This window comes from Trachurus trachurus (genome assembly GCF_905171665.1).
Source record: "Trachurus trachurus genome assembly, chromosome: 1".
Taxonomy (NCBI): domain Eukaryota; kingdom Metazoa; phylum Chordata; class Actinopteri; order Carangiformes; family Carangidae; genus Trachurus; species Trachurus trachurus.
The window spans coordinates 38,976,924-38,995,977 of record NC_139891.1 but is presented as its reverse complement, the minus strand read 5'-3'; positions in this window follow the sequence as shown (position 1 = coordinate 38,995,977).

Genomic DNA, 19,054 nt, shown 5'->3' with positions numbered 1-19,054 from the left:
CAAGAGTGAAAGAGTGATACACCCATATGAGTCCATTTGATTGCATTTATACAACAGACAGAGAGTGTCTTTTGATGCCAGCATGCATCAACGCCGACGGTGGTGGTTATTGAATACTCAAAGAAAACCACCACCACCACCACCATTTTTTTTCTCAACAGATCTACACAAATCCCATGTGACCCATTTTCAAATTAAAATGGCAAATTTCGCAGAAAGGTGAGTAGTTTGCAACTCTGTGTTTTACCTCATCAGGCAGAAGACAATCAGTGGAATCAGACAGACCTTGACAGTCACAATGATGCTGATGATGATGATCATCATCATTACTGATTCAGCTGAAAAGTGAGAACAACAGACAGGTGATATTAGCAGTGAGGTTGATGAACTGTGGTGCAGTAAACAGGTGTGTGATGATGAATGTGAAGAAATCACCTGGAACAACAACAGTCAGATTTAAGGTGGACTTCTGACGTCCTATTGTGTTCTGGGCTTCACAGGAATAATTCCCACTGTCTTCAGGTCTGAAGTCAGTGATGGTGAAGATCTGTTCTGAAGCTTTTGGTGAGTCTTCATCCTCCTTGTACCAGGTGTAATTAGCTGCTGGGTTAGCATCACTGCTACAGGTCAGAGTCACTGAACTGCCGTTCACTATCAGAGAGGGACTCACTGACACGGAGGGAAGCTTTGGACCATCTGGAGGAGGGAACATAAAGATGAAACATTACATCATCATTACATTAATATGTCATTCATGACTTTGATGAATTTCATGACGTGGTTTGTACTTACACAGGACGTCTACAAACAGAAATGTAGAGTTGATCTTTCCATATTGATTCTCAGACCTGCAGTGGTAGGTCCCTCTGTCCTCAGAGCTGATGGAGGAGAAATGATAAACTCCTTCTGCTCCTTGAAGAAGAGTTTGGTTCTCCTTGTACCAGGTGTAATTAGCTGCTGGGTTAGCATCACTGCTACAGGTCAGATTGACTGAACTGCCCTCCACTATCTCAGCAGAGGGACTCACTGACACAGAGGGAAGCTTTGGACCATCTGGAACAACAAACACAATCAACAACACACTTTAACTGTAGAGCTACATCTTGTAATTAAATGAGTAACAATAAATAGTTTTATGTTTGGCAGCATGATAAACAATTAGAGTGGGGTGGGAAGTGGAATGCGCAATGGTGATTATCAATTATTCAGCTTCATATAGATTTTAGAATGAACTGTGTCACTCACATTTCACATCAATAGAGATGAATTCTGATGCTGTCACCCCCATCTCATTCTCAGCTCTACAGTAATACTCTCCAGAGTCAGAGGGCTGGATGGAGCTGAAGACAAACTGTGGTTGGTCATTGAGACGTATCTTGCCCTTCTTCTTGTACCAGGTGTAATTAGCTGCTGGGTTAGCATCACTGCTACAGTTCAGAGTCACTGAACTGCCCTCCACTATCTCAGCAGAGGGACTCGCTGACACAGAGGGAAGCTTTGGAGCATCTGGAGGAGGAAACATGAGGAGAAGTCAACTTTAACTGTCTCTTCACAGTAGAAGTGAATATGATGTATTTGATGTAGTTTATGAGACATAAACTGTGTAATGGGAGGTTTTAGTTTGACATTGTGTTAGTGACACTGTGGAGTAAACTCACACACTGGAGGAGAGCGGTGATCCTCACATCCTTTAAGAGCACAGGAATATCTGTTGGTATCATTAACAGAGACTCTAATGGAAAATGTTTCCTCCTCCATCTTCAGTTTGTTCTTGTACCAGACAAATGAACGACCATCAGCTGCTTTAAAACTGCTGTGACACTTCAGCTCTACCTGGTCTGATGATCTTTCCACCAGCACCTGGAGGTCTGGATCTGTGAAGAAAGAACAGACATGAACTAAACTAGAAAAGTACAAACACAGAGACAAATAAAGATTCTCAGTCGTCAATGACTTGAACCAAACTGATAAATATTCCAGTGAAAACGTTACCTCTGACAGACAAAGCCACTCCAGGTTGACCTATGTATTTCCCACTTTCATGGTTTGTTGTGAATCTGAACATGTAAAAAGCTGAGTCGCTCTCTCTCAGGTCTCTGATTGTCAGAGTGCAGCGTTTCCTCTCATCACAGTGATTCTCCACACGACCTGTGTAGTCTGAGTCTGTTGTCAGATCCAAAGCATCATCATTTTTCCACTTGGTGAACCAGAATCTATCCTTAACTGTAATATTAACGTCCTTGTACCAGGATGGGTAACTGTATGTGCAGTTCATTACCACTGTTGATCCTTTAGAGGCACAGATGGGAGTGTCGATGTAAGTCACTCCCCAGTCATTCTGACCCTGTATCACTGTAACACAGAGCACAGCAGAAACCACAGTCAGACTCAACACAGCCCGGCGTACCCCGGTGCAGGTACTCCTCCTGACCCGCCTACCAGTGTAAGTGGGAAAGAGGGAGGAGAGAAGGCGTGAAGTGGGATTAACACAGATGATTCAGATCTTTGCCAATCAAATGAGCTTCGACATGGACAAAGGAGACAGCGACGCCAGATGGCCAAACCTCTCCCAGGAAGAAGTGGATGTTTTGCTCAGAGTGACTGAATAAGGAGGTTACTAATATCGTTCAATATCAGGTTTGCCCTGATACAGTGAGAAGGGTTGCCTAGTGTACAAAAAAACAAAAAACAAACACACACACATACACCTTTTCCAATATTAAAGACACTCTCATCTAGTAACCCATATTTAAACCGTGTGTAACAAAGTTGAGACATGCACACTGATAACATAAACAACCACCATGCGTAACAGGGATGAAATCAGAAGCATCTCAGCGTAAAGGACGCATCACCGAGCGTCTCTCTCTCTCTCCCTCTCTTTTATTGTTTTTTTTTTGTGAAGAACTTTTTATTGAAGCACAGCGAATACAGCAACATCCGTACAATTTTTTAAAACATAATACCCCCCACCCACCTCCCACCCCCCTGGCAGCGTCCCTCCCTCCCCTCCCAGTCTCCCCTGGACCAGTCAAACATTATCAAGTGCCAATAGTACATTGTAGTGAGTGGTGTCCCTTTGTTCACAACCCAAGAAGTTTATCCTTTATCTGTGCAGCTGCACCTGACCACGTCTCCAAAGTGGAGGCTTTAGCATTATTTATCCGTACAGACAACTCAAGTAACACTATATCATGAACATAAATCAACCATTTCCTAGTACTAAGATCATGAGGTGGTAGCCATCTTTGCACTAGGAGTTTTTTGGCAGCTGTGAGGCCGTCTCTCTTTTATTGTTATTTACTGAGATGAGAGATGCTATATACTCACTATCTGAAGCTGAGGCTGTGTGTGGCTGGCTGAGAGAAATTATAGTTATTTAGTCTTTTTAGATTTTTGTTAGTTTGCATCACAGTTTCAGCTGTGTTAATTCAGTCAGGTTGAGTTTCCGTTAGGCGTTCCAACCGCCTTTGATCTGACGTCAGATGTGACGGGACAATCTATATAGATATAAATGTGTTGATTCCATTAGTTGCATTAAACAGTGTTTGATGTGATTATTTATTGCATTTAAATGTGCCTGGAACTGTGGAAACATGCCTAATGCGCACAGGTCAGCCAAACTACCACTGCGCTGGCTGTGCTTCGCCTTACGCCGAGAGTAGACCAGGTTGGAGCTGGCAGGCTTTCGGCACTCTCGGTGCACCGCGGTTTACCAAACTGCCAAACTGACTGTGCACTGTGCTGCACGGGTCGAAACTTGCACTGTGCCACCTTGTGCCACCCTGCGCAGTGCCATGAAACTAGGGCCCATGATGTTAATAAGTTTCAGACTGGTTGATGTTGTTGCTGTATTAAAGCAGAAGCAAGCGATCCGGTCGTTTTGGCTGACTTCCTGTCAGCCGATGGAGTTAGCAGTCCCCGCCCTCGTCCCTACGTCACCACATTCAGGCGCATCCCTTGGCTGCACACACAGAGAGGACTGCCCCTTTATGCCGTTCTCTCTCCTCATTGGATAAAGGTTGTAGGATACAAGGAAAGTTTTCTCCTCGGCTTACAGCAGAGCAGAGTGACTGACAGACCCGTGTTTCGGACCAAACACTCTATAAGTGATTGCTGTCAGAAGATATAACTTTTTAAGACTCTGTTTTAAGTCACAGTCAACAGGCATGAAGAAGTCCAAACAGAAAACCACTGGACCTGTGAGTCTAGATGAACAGTGTGAGGGGGAGCATGTTAAACTTAAAGCAGAAGTAAGCGATATTTTTGTGTTAATATAAGTCTTAAATAGTTATATCTTCCGACAGCAATCACTTCTATAGAGTGTTTGGTCTGAAACACGGGTCTGTCAGTCACTCTGCTCTGCTCTGAGCCCAGGAGAAAACTTTTCTCGTATCCTACAGTTTTTATCCAATGAGGAGAGAGAACGGCATGAAGGGCTGTGTGTGCAGCCAAGGGATGCGCCTGAATGTGGTGACGTAGGGACGAGGACTGTTATGGTGCGTTCAAGGCAACTCATAACTCGTGTTTTTCCGACCTGTGAAGTCACGGGTCAGAAGTTACGAGTGGCCGTTATAGTGACTTTCACAGGCAACAGGTCGGAAAAACACGAGTGGGTTGCCTGGAACGCTACAAAGTTGTAAGTCGTGACTTGAAGCTGTAATTTACGGTTTCAAAAGCCTGCCTGGAACGCAGCATTAGCCAAAACGACCGGATCACTTACTTCTGCTTTAAACCAGCAAGTAACTTTTCGACCTTCATAAAATATTTTCATAACTTTTGTGATGATACATCGACTTACAACAAGTTGAATGACACCTCTGTCATGGCCTGAGGGGGTCTGTATCTCTTTCTCTGGCACTAAGCAGCTTTGAGGAGCATGGTAGGAACCCGGCTCTCACTTTACTTTCACTTTCACTTTTGCGAGTCACAACAAGGAGGGAACAGGCAAAACGGCACTTTAGCAATGGATTATGTTTGTGTTTTCACTTTGAAATGATCCACTGGAAACAGAAACTTAGTTTTGATGTCATCTGTTAATTTTAATGCAGGATATTTATAGGGCTTCACGCTAGTGTTCATGGGAAATGGAGTCTTCCTTCAGGCAAAACACTACCGCTTTGGTCCACAGGCGCCGCCAAACTCAACCAAAACTAAAAGTTCTTTAGTACTGCTTTAATTGGTTTGTTTCCTGTCTTCACTCTGTGGTCAGGTTGGTGTTTACTGTAAATATGGCTGCTGTTGTGATAGTAGCTCAGGAAGGGGAGGTCACTGTGAACTACACAGGGAGTGGTAACATCACACTGAATGAGAAATTAACAGATAACGCTTGGTTCCTTATTTTGAGCCTGGGTAGCTGCTCTCTTGTTCTCTTAAACAGAATGCACAGACATTTGTAGATAAACTCTACAGTTACTGAATCCTTCAGAGCAACCACATATAGCATCAATCATACAACAGCACTATCCTCACTGTGCAATAACACAGATAAAAAGACTCATGTGTTTGAATAATTTGCATCACTTGAGATCATATTCATTACGGATAAGAGGAGAATATTGAGTTATTTATTGACTCAGGTCTGTTTTATCTTGGTCTGAGTGTGTAAACTAAATGTCCTACAAAGTAAATGTAGATGTACAGTACCTGGTACAGTGAGAAGAAGGACGATGACAAATCCACTTGATGCTGCTGTTGAACTCATCACTGCTCCTCTCATCTTTCTGTGTGACTTCAGATGCAATAAAACACATCAGCTGCTGAACAGTGTATGAAAGAAACATCAATTTGATCAAAAACCAGTTTTCGTCCAACAAGAGAGGAGGGTGATGATCGTCTGTGCAGAGTGCAGTGAGCAAAAGATAGAAATAATGTGTGAAGGCAAGAGAGACTTCCTTCCTCTTTTCATTATGAATATTCATGTTGTCACTACAAGTGTGAGAGGCCAAGGAGAACTCCGGAACGAGCTCAGTGACATCTGCATCGACTTTACTCCAGGAAGGCAGGGGGTAACAGTCCTACTCAGGTGCAGAGACAAGGCAGTCCAAGGGGGCGGCAGTGGCACACAGGGCAGGGACAAAGCAGTCCTACTGGGGGGCGACAGTGGCACATAGGGCAGGGACGATGCAGTCCTACTGGGCAGAAAGGGGGCAGCAGTGGCATATGAGGGCAGGGACAAGGCAGTCCTACTGGGAGGTGGCAGGTACAAGGCAAGCCTACCCGACTTGAACAAAATACACCAGAAGCCAAAACGATCGCTGCTCGGCGCTTCGTGCCCCCCCCCCTCCTTTGTCCCAACTGCAGCAGTCATGGGTTTCAGGCTACGTTTGCGCTTCCATTGCGTCCTCACTTTTTATTTCGCGTTTAGACAAGCGCTTTTTGGGAGGAAATCTGCATGCATACGGTGACGCAAAAATCTGTGTAATTCAATATTGTATGCACGCCAGGCGCCTAGGTGGCAGTGTGCCACACAACACCACCAAGTTTGCATGCCTGTGTACAACCACAAATTTTTCCCTCTTCTTCTTCATTTCCGGCAGGCTGTACGCCGGCCATGGTAATGCTGCCCTCCGTGCCCTCCACAGGTCATTGCAATCGGAGCGGACTTTTGCATTTACACCCTTTACATGGGGGCAAAGCGTTTTTAAGATTCCCACCCTGGAGGGTGGTTTCACTTTTTTGCGTTTTCAAGCCCCCAAAACGCTGTCGCCGTCTATACAAAAGGCAGATCTGATGAAATATTTTGCCGTATTCATCTGCAAGCATTGTCGTGTAAACAGGGCCTTAATCCAACCCACAGACCCTAGCTGTGTTCCTGACCCCCTCTCTCCCTAACCCTCCTGTATGTCTCTGCTGTCCAGAACAGGAAAGACGAATATACCGTAAAATAACTCAGAATAAAACTAAAAACATGTTTGTTGAAGATAGAGGAAGAACAGAGACAGTGGAAATGATGTTGGATATAAAACATAACTCTTTATTGACATCTGGTGGAAGATTTTGGTCACTACAACTACATACAACATATTTTCCTTAGATTTAGGGGGAGATAAATAGAGACGTGCAATTTAAAAATACATATATTTTACTGTTGCCATGCAGAAATATCACAGCTCACAAGAAACAAAAACACAAAAAATGCATCACTGTGCAGCAAATACATTTTACACACTAAAGAATCCAAGATGGCCGCACACACGTCGCTGTTTGTTTTCTCCCTCTAACCCTGTGGTGTTTTAAACCTATTTTAAACTCATTTTTAAATGATCCTAAACTGTAACGTCTATCTGGCCACCTAATCTGCTTGTGATCGCCTGCGGGTTGGCTTTTTAAAAACTTTTTCCGCTCTTAAGGATGCCTTTTTATTAAACACGTCTCACTGAGTTCAGCTGGAGACGCCGGCGTCTTACCTCCTCTGGATTCCTCACCCATACGGATCCCTGGTGTGGTGTTCTCCCTGCTGACCCCCCGGACAATCACCTCGGATCCAGACTGTGTCAAGATTCCGCCGGCGTCCGTGTCATCCAGCATCCTGTGAGTCCCACTGGATAGGGTTGTAGACGAGGGTTGCCCTGCAGCACGCCCCGGACCCGCTGAGACCTGGACCTCAGGCTGCCTTTCCATCTGCGGAGCTGGCGTACGGATTGGAATCCTGTCGCAGCAACTTCTGCTTCCTGCTTTTCTACCTCTGTGAACCACTCAAGCTCACAGGTGACTGCGGTTCCCCTGCATATTTGTCAATTACGTCACTACAGGTAACGTTTTGACTCGAGCTGACCTGAAACAACTGGTTACCATCGGTTTGCCTTTGAAATACACGGACATATGCCTCTGTGTTTATTGTTCTTTTTCCTCCAGTCTATGAACATATTCAGCGCTACACTACACTCTGCACAACACTACACACTATGACAAAGCCTGTCGTGTTGAGAAAGTGATGAACTAACTCGGAAATACTGTCAAAATACGCTAAACAATATGTAAACAAAAGCGAAACACTTGAGCCACTGCATTTGTAGCTACATGGGTGAAAAACGTACGACTTGCATTTAATCACATTACTGTATTGCGAATGTTTTGTGTACTTACATTTCTTTACACTTCTCTACAGATCTTATAAAACGCAAAACGTATTTATTGGCGTGCATTAAAAGAAATGTTCACTTCAAGTCGCCGTGGTTCGAGGAAGAGGTGAAGTTACCTCTACCTGTTTCTGCCTGGTGAGTATGATGCGTTCAAGGGAACAGGGAGGTGTCGGACGTGAGTCGATTGTTTGAAATTTAGATTTCGTGTGCCGACATATTTTATCATTGCCCTTTGTAAAGGTATACATTTTAATTAAAACTAGTTTGACATTCACAGGAAAAACTGACATATCTATGACAGAAAAGCATTCTGGACTAATGTTCAAATAGAGATTGATAATTTTCTTGCCATTTAGATCGCCATGGACCCAAAACTGTTTAGTTTGTCAGTTTTTTCTGTGAATGTCAAACTAGTTTTAATTAAAATGTATACCTTTACAAAGGGCAATGATAAAATATGTCGACACACGAAATCTAAAGCATCAGACCATTCTATAAATAAATTTCAAACAATCGACTCACGTCCGACGCTGCCCTGTTCCCTTGAACGCATCATACTCACCAGGCAGAAACAGGTAGAGGTAACTTCACCTCTTCCTCGAACCATGGCGACTTGAAGAGAACATTTCTTTTAATGCACGCCAATAAATACGTTTTGCGTTTTATAAGATCTGTAGAGAAGTGTAAAGAAATGTAAGTACACAAAACATTCGCAATACAGTAATGTGATTAAATGCAAGTCGTACTTTTCACCCATGTAGCTACAAATGCAGTGGCTCAAGTGTTTCGCTTTTGTTTACATATTGTTTAGCGTATTTTGACAGTATTTCCGAGTTAGTTCATCACTTTCTCAACACGACAGGCTTTGTCATAGTGTGTAGTGTTGTGCAGAGTGTAGTGTAGCGCTGAATATGTTCATAGACTGGAGGAAAAAGAACAATAAACACCGAGGCATATGTCCGTGTATTTCAAAGGCAAACCGATGGTAACCAGTTGTTTCAGGTCAGCTCGAGTCAAAACGTTACCTGTAGTGACGTAATTGACAAATATGCAGGGGAACCACAGTTACCTGTGAGTTTGAGTGGTTCACAGAGGTAGACAGGTGATTGAAGGTGTAACTGCTTTTGCTGAAGCGGGATCGAGTCCCGCTCCACGCTAATATGTGAAGATTATTTTTTCTCCACTTTCTTTTTTTTCATGTGGCTGGTACGTAACTGTTAGTGCTCACTCACAGCAGCAGCTCCGTCTCTCAGTCCCGGTCCCAGACTGAGACATGTCACCGCTGCCTTCACCCGTCTTTGATCCCTCTTGTCAGTGGTCAGAGCGTTTAGATCCATGTGTCCCACCTGAGCTCTCTATTAATCCACTGGATCATATTATAAGTCTGTGATTGTTGCTGCAGCTGCTGGCTGTTCGTCACTATATGACGAGTTGGGCCCTGTAGCAATTTGTGTTTATTTATCTAAACAGAGCGCGAGAGAGATGAACACACATGCTGTCATTGTATGCATCGGATCAAATGTCATTCTGTCCCTTCGTCCATCCAGCTCTCTGTCCACACTCTCCATGGCGGAAACGATTACCACGCGCAAAACCCTCATTTACATATTGTGGTTTGCACGTGTTTTCATTTAGCGGGTTACTCTTAGTAGATCAGCTGTTTTGCGTGCACTAACCAAACACACAATATTTTAGCGGGTGCAAACAATTTAGCGCCCGTTATCTGGGACCTTAGTAAATCCGGCCCTCAGTGTCATAAACTGTAATCTGTCTTGTCTGTAACAACATCTATTGCACGTCTGTCCGTCCTGGGTGAGGGATCCCTCCTCTGTTGCTCACCCTGAGGTTTCTCAGATTTTTCCCTGTTAAAAGGGTTTTCCATGGAGTTTTTCCTCAGTGGATGTGAGGGTCTAAGGACAGAGGATGTTGTTACGATGCCATGTAAAGCCCTTTGAGACAAACTGTTTGTAAAAACGGGCTATACAAATAAAATTGCCTTGCCTTGCCTTGCCTATATTCTCCTTCACTATATAAGCCTTCATACACAACATTTTACACTACACTCTCTGGGTGCATATATGTAGCGGGGTTTAATCTGCGTTGTGTCTGGCTCAAGGTAGGACAGGACGACCACATGGATTCAGGCACATTTATTTCTCCTGCATGAAAACAGCAAAGCACAGTGGTTTTCTGAAATGGTTTCTTCACAAGGATTACTGCGCCTTCTCCCATTGAATCCAGAGAACGAGGGGGAGAACACATAAATAACATGCATTCAATTTAGAAAAATAAAATAAAAATATATATAAATCTGAATAAAACAATATCCATCACATTCCCATCAATATTTTACATTTAAGAAAATAACAACACAACTCGCATTGGGGGACAAAACAAAACACAGTGCAACCTCACATACCTGCATGAAAACAGCAAAGCACAGTGGTTTTCTGAAATGGTTTCTTCACAAGGATTACTGCGCCTGTTTGACCACCAGATATACTATTTTCAGTATGTGAACACAGTAGCCATCACTCGCAATGCAACACAGAGCACTAAGCACTTGATGCAACTGTAGCCGATGTCATATCTGGCCCTCTGCGTTGTGTTTCTCACGGCCTGCCCTAGGTGGGGTTCGATCCCACGACCTCCCGCACCGGAGGCGACGATGCTAACCTCTTCGCCAAGAGGTTGACAACCCCTTGGCGGGTTGGTTAGCACGTCTTTTATGGGTGGAGTGAGTGCACATCCGTTACACTCACCCCCGCTGAACTCACTCCACCCAGGGCATCCGGGTCACGGCACCACTGTAGCGGCTTTGGTACTCATCCTTGCGTTGTGTAGTTTTAACATACGAGTCAGACTTTCACCGTTGGCAACCTCGCCGTTTATTGTGCACACATGGACTGACCTGGCAGAGAAATCCACATTTACAGTCAGTCCAGCTCTTCTTTTCTCACACACACACACATACACGGCTGAAAAATGTAAAACGAAAGGAAAGTGCAGGTTAGCTACCACATGTAACCCTAGCCATGTTGTAAACAGAAATAAAAGAAAAACACCGTCAACTTTATATGGAAAAGGACGTGCTCAACTGTTCGGGAGCTATATGCTTAAGAAATACAACTTAAACCACCCCTTAGCATTGAAATGAAAGTAATTAATATGAAACAATAGCGGAGCTCGTAGCTTGTGCACCTACCAGGGAAACAGCATCGTCCGACTACGGCTACCCCCCGGGGTGCACGACCCTAATCCGCAGGGGTGATGCATTTAATTACCATAGGAAAAACAAGTTTTTGTGTTGTGTGGTGAGTTTTTTATGGCAAGTGGAATCAAATTATCTTTTAACTCCGTTACACAACCACGCTATCATTTTCCCCACCATAAACATCCCCAAATGCATAAAAATTACATTTTACAACACACAACACTTTTTAATACATTTTTTTTTAAGAAACAGCAACACAAAAATCATATTGCTCTGATTATTATAACAACATTAACCGAGCATAGAACTACGTACCTTCTCCCATTGAATCCAGAGAACGAGGGACCGTTGCTATTCCGGCAACAGGTCATCTCAGTGCAATGGGAGAATCCATTAAACTAATTTCTCTTTTAACACATACCAGCCACCCAAAACTACAACCCGTGAGTTCAATGTGATTCAAAATAAAGAAAATAATTTACTTTTACATTTTTAACAACAGAATAGCTCCAATAAAATAAATATAATGATGCGGACGTTACCCACCCGTTCTGAAGTGGACTTTACCGCCTTTCAAAATAAAAGTTCTTGGAGCACGTATTGATTCCTATCAAAATAAAAACGTCATAATCTAGGGTAACAACATCTCCATGCTACATATACAGTATGTTATTTTAACACAACAATGCTGTCATCATTCAGTCTGTCTGAAAAATCTATCTCTGAGTGCATGTGTTTAACTTATTTATTTATTTAACTTATCACAATCATTGATCTGTATGATTTACCAATTGTTTCATTGTTCTGAGGACATTTAAAAAAAAAAAAATCTAATCACAATCGCTATATATCTGCGTGCATTTTGTTTCATGGCTACAGCATGTACCCATCCACCCTGGGTGCATGCTGTCTTCATTTCAATTGTGTTTCATCCATATTTAAGTTACTCTACACACTAATCGTGGTGTTACGGTGGTATGTGTTGGCTGGAAATTGTTAAGTCATATGATTATGATAATTCAAATCAAGTTCAAGTCTGTATGTATTTATGTATGTATTTATCTATTTATATATTTGATTATACTTTATTTATCCCTGAGGGGAAATTAGTTTGTGACAGCAGCCTTAAAAGAAGAAAAAGCAGGACATTGAATACTAAATAAATATATACATAGCTTTATGCAAGAAATTATACAAAGAATAAAATACACAATTCATCACTCAAGGTATCGTATTGATGTATCTATTTATTCAACTATTTATTCATCTATTCAAACATTTATGCATGTATTTATTTATTTAGTCAGCAATATCTGAGACATTGAGATGATGAGAAGGACAGTGCCAGTTCATTCAAATGTAACACAGGGAGCTCAAGACAGGAAGCTGCAGCTGCAGCACCTTTGACACAGCTAGAAGATGCAGACTGAATAGGGACGGCAGTGGAGGAGGGCCAAGGACCAGGTAAAGGGAAACACAAGATTACCTTTGATATGAAACATGGAGTTAATGTTGACCAACTTGCACTAGAACAATTGCATTTATTTATTTATTCATTTATTTATAAGTGCATGATGTCAGACCAAGCTGCTGGTGCCAACCTCCATCACAAATATCAAGGAACAGTTACTACAGTCACTATTTAGTTGGTAGAGAAAGCCTGCACGCCTTCATGACTGCAGCCAACATGTTGGACCAATTTCCCAACTTCCCGAAACAGAGTCATGACTTCTGAACTGGCAGGCTAAGGCTAATATTGTATTAGGTGCACATTAACATGGCTTGCAGAAAAAAAGAAAAAAGAAATCATGTGAGTGCAAGTACAAAATAGAAGTACAGGCTACACATGCACTGTTAATTTTTAACTGTAGAATCTACAGCAACTTACTGGCAGCAAATGGCAAGTAAGTTGCTGTAGCATATTCTACAGTATGCTTACTGTAAATAATCATACAGTAATATTAGTAAGTACTGTATTATTATTCACAGTAGTTGTAACAGTACTGTAATTCTCCTTACAGTAACAATGCTGTGCTGTATCCCGTTACTGTATTTATTACTGCTAATATAAGATTACCATAATAATGATTACTGCATTAATTTTGAATACTGTGAATCAATAATTTAAAAAATTGCCTACTGTAAATTCAAGATGCAAAAATATGAACTTTTAAAAAACATGTTTATTTGTCAACAACACATTTTAAATTCATGAAACATTGGTTGGGACTTAATTCATTCTGAACTTATCATTTAGGCCTGCACAGTTCCCAGCATGAAAAGGGAAACAATATAATGAATGAAACATGTGAACACAATATGTTTTATGGGTTGAATCTGATCCGAACACACCCTCATTATACATATTCAATAAGATTTTTTTCATTTGTAAGCAGTTAAGAACAATTTCATAAAACAGCCTGAACCAAAGAGCAAAGTATACTGAACATTTGGAGCATTGTGCATACTTCTTGCACAACTCTTCAGGTGGATATTAAAGGGACAACGAGGAGTTTTGGAAAAGCGAAGCGTTTTCACACTACATTTATGAGCCTCCGCGCGCACCGTGAAATTCTTTTGACCGGCGCAAGACGGACTCATGTTTTCATTCATCAATAATTAAAGTCAGAGGTTCAAAGAGGTTCACATACCGTCGTAGTTCCGACCATAAACGGCGATTCAGCTGCGTTATTCTCATGACTCGTTGCGAAACCGAAAGTAAAAAACGCTGGTCGGCTCGACCAGCATCTCCGCCACCACTAATAATAACAAAATAACGATAGAGACAGAACAATATATTTATCGAAAATGGGCCCATTAACAAGTGTGGGTAGCGGAGATTCATCCACATTAACGTGAGACTTTTTTATAACCGAATAGAAACTCCTCGTTGTCCCTTTAACACAGGTAAAATAATATTTGTTTGTAATCTCAAGTAAATAAGAGCAAAATAAGAAAGAAAAACATCCCTGTTCCGGTAGCTCTGAGCCAGCATCTCTTTTGCTTAATTTTACAAATGATAATGATTTTTTTTAAGGCAGTTGGACCCCTCCAGGCAACCAAAATATAGACCTTGGTAAAACTTCGACAGTACAGCCGGCCACATTTTTTAGTGTGACGCTAATGTCTCAGGTTACGCTGTAGCCCGAGCCAAGCAGCGGTCTGAGAGCACCTTCAATTAATTTAATTTTCCATTAGAAAAGCCATCAAACCTAGGGGCCTGATTCTGAGCTCCAGGTACTGTACACATCAGGGTAGTGGGCTGGTCTCTCACTTGCTAGGGTGGAAGTCTTCTTCCTGGCAGTGGGTTGAAAAAATAAAAATTCATTATAGACAAGAATGATGGTATTTTGTCACCAGGGGATGTCACCGATAAACAACATGTTTGTACAATGTGTGCATTTCATGAAAATATTTTTAAAAATGAGAAATAGCGATGCCATTACATTAACATAAAATAAGTGAATTGTCTCACCTGGTATCAGTTCTTCCAATCATAATCGATGAACTCCCTTATGAAGGAAGCAACGTGTGGGTTGAGGGACTCATTCTTCCTCTGGACCGTCTTTCCTGTCCTTCGGCTCACCTGCATCTTTGCTGTACATTTGCTGTGTTCTGGATTTATCCTGACGAGGAATCTAGAAATACAAATACCAAACCCCAGTCGTTACATCCCAGCACTAATCTGGATCACACCACAGACTCCACCCACTCCACTGTGTAGGTAGAGGCTACAGTCACCGTCCACGCAGTGACAGCACGCCACGCTCCGCTGTCCTTTTTTTTTCTTTTGAGGGAATGAAGTAACCAATAATTTAATTTCAACGCAACTACGTAGCCTGCTTGCAATGGAATCAGAACAGTAACTTGACTGGGATAGCTACTTTTCAAAGGAATAATCCGTAATCAAATACTTTCCCAGAGTAATTTGCCCCTAAATAATTTGCTCCTTGTTTTTCACCAATCAAAATATGTTAGAGAAGAAATCTGTGTTCATTTTTAGGCCTAATTTTAAGACTATAGGCTACATTTAGTTATTTACATAACATCCTGCTGTAAACCTCACTGGAAACTCAGAGGACAGTTAGGCCCCAGGAAACTTTTATTTCCTAAAAAAAAAAAACTCAAAGCACAACTACATCTTTACTAGCTACTACTATCACTACTACTTTTATTGACTTATTCTCTTTTGTTTAGTAAGTTGTTTAGTAGCTAATGCTGGGTTTTAAAAATGCCCCTCATTTGTAATAACCTCCTCCTTATTGACCGACCGCTGAAAATGTCCGGCCCAGCTTAAGGTCTCGGTTTTAAAATCTGGCCCCACTGAATTTGTAATTGAATAGCCCTGCTCTATACCATGCAGGGTCTTCTGAAATGCCCATGTATTCTGGTGATGTCACTGACATCAATGGAATATATAAACATATACCATAATATACTACAATATAAAATTAATAAATCAGCAAGTCAGTAGGGAATTTTGTGTGGTTGCGGTACATGTGTACGTAAGGCAGACCAAGATTTGAAATGGAAAGAACATGACCCACATGGAAACCTATGGTTAGCATAGTTTCTGTGCATTTTTGCATGGTTTACATACTTGGGTATTGTTCCTGCAGTAACACCACACTGCCGACACTTGTACATTATCAAAACTGCACATACAGATATGAAAAATCACGTACGTTAACGTTACCTTTTCCGTTCGGTAGCACGCCGGTCGGCACACCAGCCCAGGCAACCGTTACACCCCTCTGAGAAAAAAAAGCGCAGTTTTAGTTGAAGACTAACTGAATAACTGAATAAGCTACACAACACCACACGTTACACAAACATACAAAGTTACTCACTAAAGCTAATGTTAAGTTAACTTAGCTAACTAGAAAAACTCGGCAACGGACAGTACTAAGCTATCTTATTGGTAAAGTAGCCTAACTTACGTCTACAGTTGGCACAAATGAACACAGGCTGCTTCTGCTCAATTTCTCCCACTCAAATTCAAATTATGAAGTGTGCGGTGTAGTTACCTGCTTTGCCGTTGTGACCGTTGTGACCATGTATGACACGAGCCGTGTTCCTGCTGCTGCCAGAGCTGACGTCACTCGTTCGTAGCGTCTGCCGCGACGCAGTTGCCTGTTCTGTGGGACGCTTCAAGCATTCTGGTGAAAAGGCGAAAGCCTGTGTTTCCCCTTCTACCGCTTTTTAAATATTTTTCATGCGGTTAAGTAACTGTTAACATCCCAAATAAACGGCCAGTTTATCTAATTGACGACTGTTTAGAAGTTTGCTCCGATGTTTTTCGGAGAAGTGAAGCTCCTTCTTCTTTGGAGGAGAGTCTGGCAAGCGAGACTACTCCGCAGTGACCGGGACATCAAAGAGGCAGCAGCCGGTCTGGAGAGCTGCTCTGCCGGCCACCTTACGTTGTCGATCCAGAGGGGCAAAATGATCTCTAATTAACTTACCCGCAAGTTTTTAGAGGTTTACTTGAATGTCGTGCGGGAAAGTAACCATTTAGCTCCCAAATATACGGACAGTTTATCCAAATGAGGGCTATTTAGAAATTTGCTCCGATGTTTTTCGGAGAAGTGAAGCTCCGCAGCGACCGGGACATCACTGAGGCGGCAGCCGCTCTCCAGAGCGGCTCGGACGGTCAGCACTATGTTGTTATTCCGGTGGAGAATTAACTTACCCGCAGGTTTTTAGAGATTTGCCACCGGCTGGTTAAGTTATTTCGGTAAATGTGATCTCATTGATGAAATCTAACAATTGTGGCAGTAGCATTAGTTCGTTTTTAAAAGTGAAGCTTCGTGTGTATTGGACAGAAGAGCAGCTGCCTCGGGCTCTGTATGTACAGAAATCACCGCATTGACATCAATAAATAAATGTTTTGCAATGAACCGATCAGTCTTATCAGTTAAATTTATGGACTGGAATGTGAAGCGCTAAAGGAGTTCTGGGTTTACTGTAGTCTGTTCCACAGGAAGATATTATTTGCTGTAAAATTAATAATTTTGACCATGATGCTTTGCAAAACTACAGCAACATGCTGTAAACAGGTTTTACAGTAAGGATTTGTCCATTATACAGTAATAATGCTGTGAAAACTACAGACTTTTGTTACAGTGTGGCTATATGTCTACTGTGAATGTTTCTCCAGTAGGAACAGCAGCAATGTTTACAACAGCAAAGTCACAATTAACTCAATATCTGGAAAAAAATTCAAATAGTCAGTGAAATCAAGACAGAGTGAGTGATTCCTCCTGTTGCTGCTGTTGTTCACTATTCAGGTCATGTTAGACAGAGGAGGGGGTCGTAACTCTTAACAAGCAGTGAGCTATACAAACACAAATGGGCACTTTTCTGAAAAATGACTCGTATTCAAGCCTGTTGAATAAGTCAGCCCCCACAAGGAAGTTATGTTGATAGATTTATAACTCACAGATGTAGAGGGAGAGTCTGGCCTCATTCCCGCTGTAAGCATTTGGCCTGAAACCCTCAGAAGGCCAAGCCAATCAGCGTCGCCGCTGTGATTGACACAGCACATTGGCTAATCAGGGACCGACTGGTGCAAAGCCCCGTCACTACACCAACTTGCTGATTGGCTGAATGGGGCTGTCTATCAACGCTACTACTCCCGCCCAGCTCCCGCCCACCCCAAGCGCTTACAGGGGGAATGAAGCCAGACTCTCCGTCGAAATAAAATGAAATGGCATTTCCGCGAGAGGCTGGTTTACGAGGCTATCTCATACGTGCAACACATGCAGATTTATTATGAGACAGCAGCTTGTACCTCTCTGTCAGTCTCTCTCTCTCTCTGGACGTGCATGTGAGGGAGCGAGCAGCGCGGGGCAGCCCCCCTTCGGTGACAGACAGAGCGGAGCAGCAGCGGACAGGGAGGCAGCGTTGGGCTCAAAACACACACACACACACATCCTTGTAAATCCTTGTAAATTGCCTCTTTGTGAGGACATGTCATTGACATAATGTATTCCCTAGCCCCTTACCCTAACCTTAACCATCCAAAACAAATGCCTAAACTTAACCATTACTCTAAACCTAATTTAAACCTAATTATAACCTAACGTCTTAACCCTCAAACAGCCCTTGGAAAAAGTGAGGACCGGCCAAAATGTCCTCACTTCCCAAAAATGTTCTGTGGCATTTTTACACCACCATTGTTTACATCCCCATGCACAACAGGAATTTATGTATTTATTGAAAAAGAAAAAACACATAAAAAGGGCACTTTTTAATACGAGGCAAAAGGGGCAGGGGCTCAAGTACCCCTTGGGCCCTATGTGTGCACATGCCTGATGGTCAATGTAGGTGTGTGTGTGTTTGATAACTGTTATGGAAGAACGTCTTAAAATATTTTAGGGAGGATGACAACAGATCTTGGAAGACGAGGACCAAATATCAAGACAGCAAGTCAGCAGAAGACAAGTAAGAGACATTTACCAATGAGTACAGTACCAAAGATTGTACTGTATCTTGATGAGTTTAACTTGACTTGATTCATGTTGTTGTCTTACAGATGTGGGTTTTTTTTGTGTTTGTGTATTTGCAGACAACATGGAAGATTATCACTGCCCTCCTGCTTAACTATACTCTGTCACATGAGCCTGCACCCATTTTTTTGTGACTTTGTCTCCCACACATTTGAGGTTGAAAGGGCATAGGTTGTTGTATAAATAAATACTTGAAAAGGGAATGTCTGTTGTAAGTGTGCTCCTTGTATATAATATCATAATGTTAA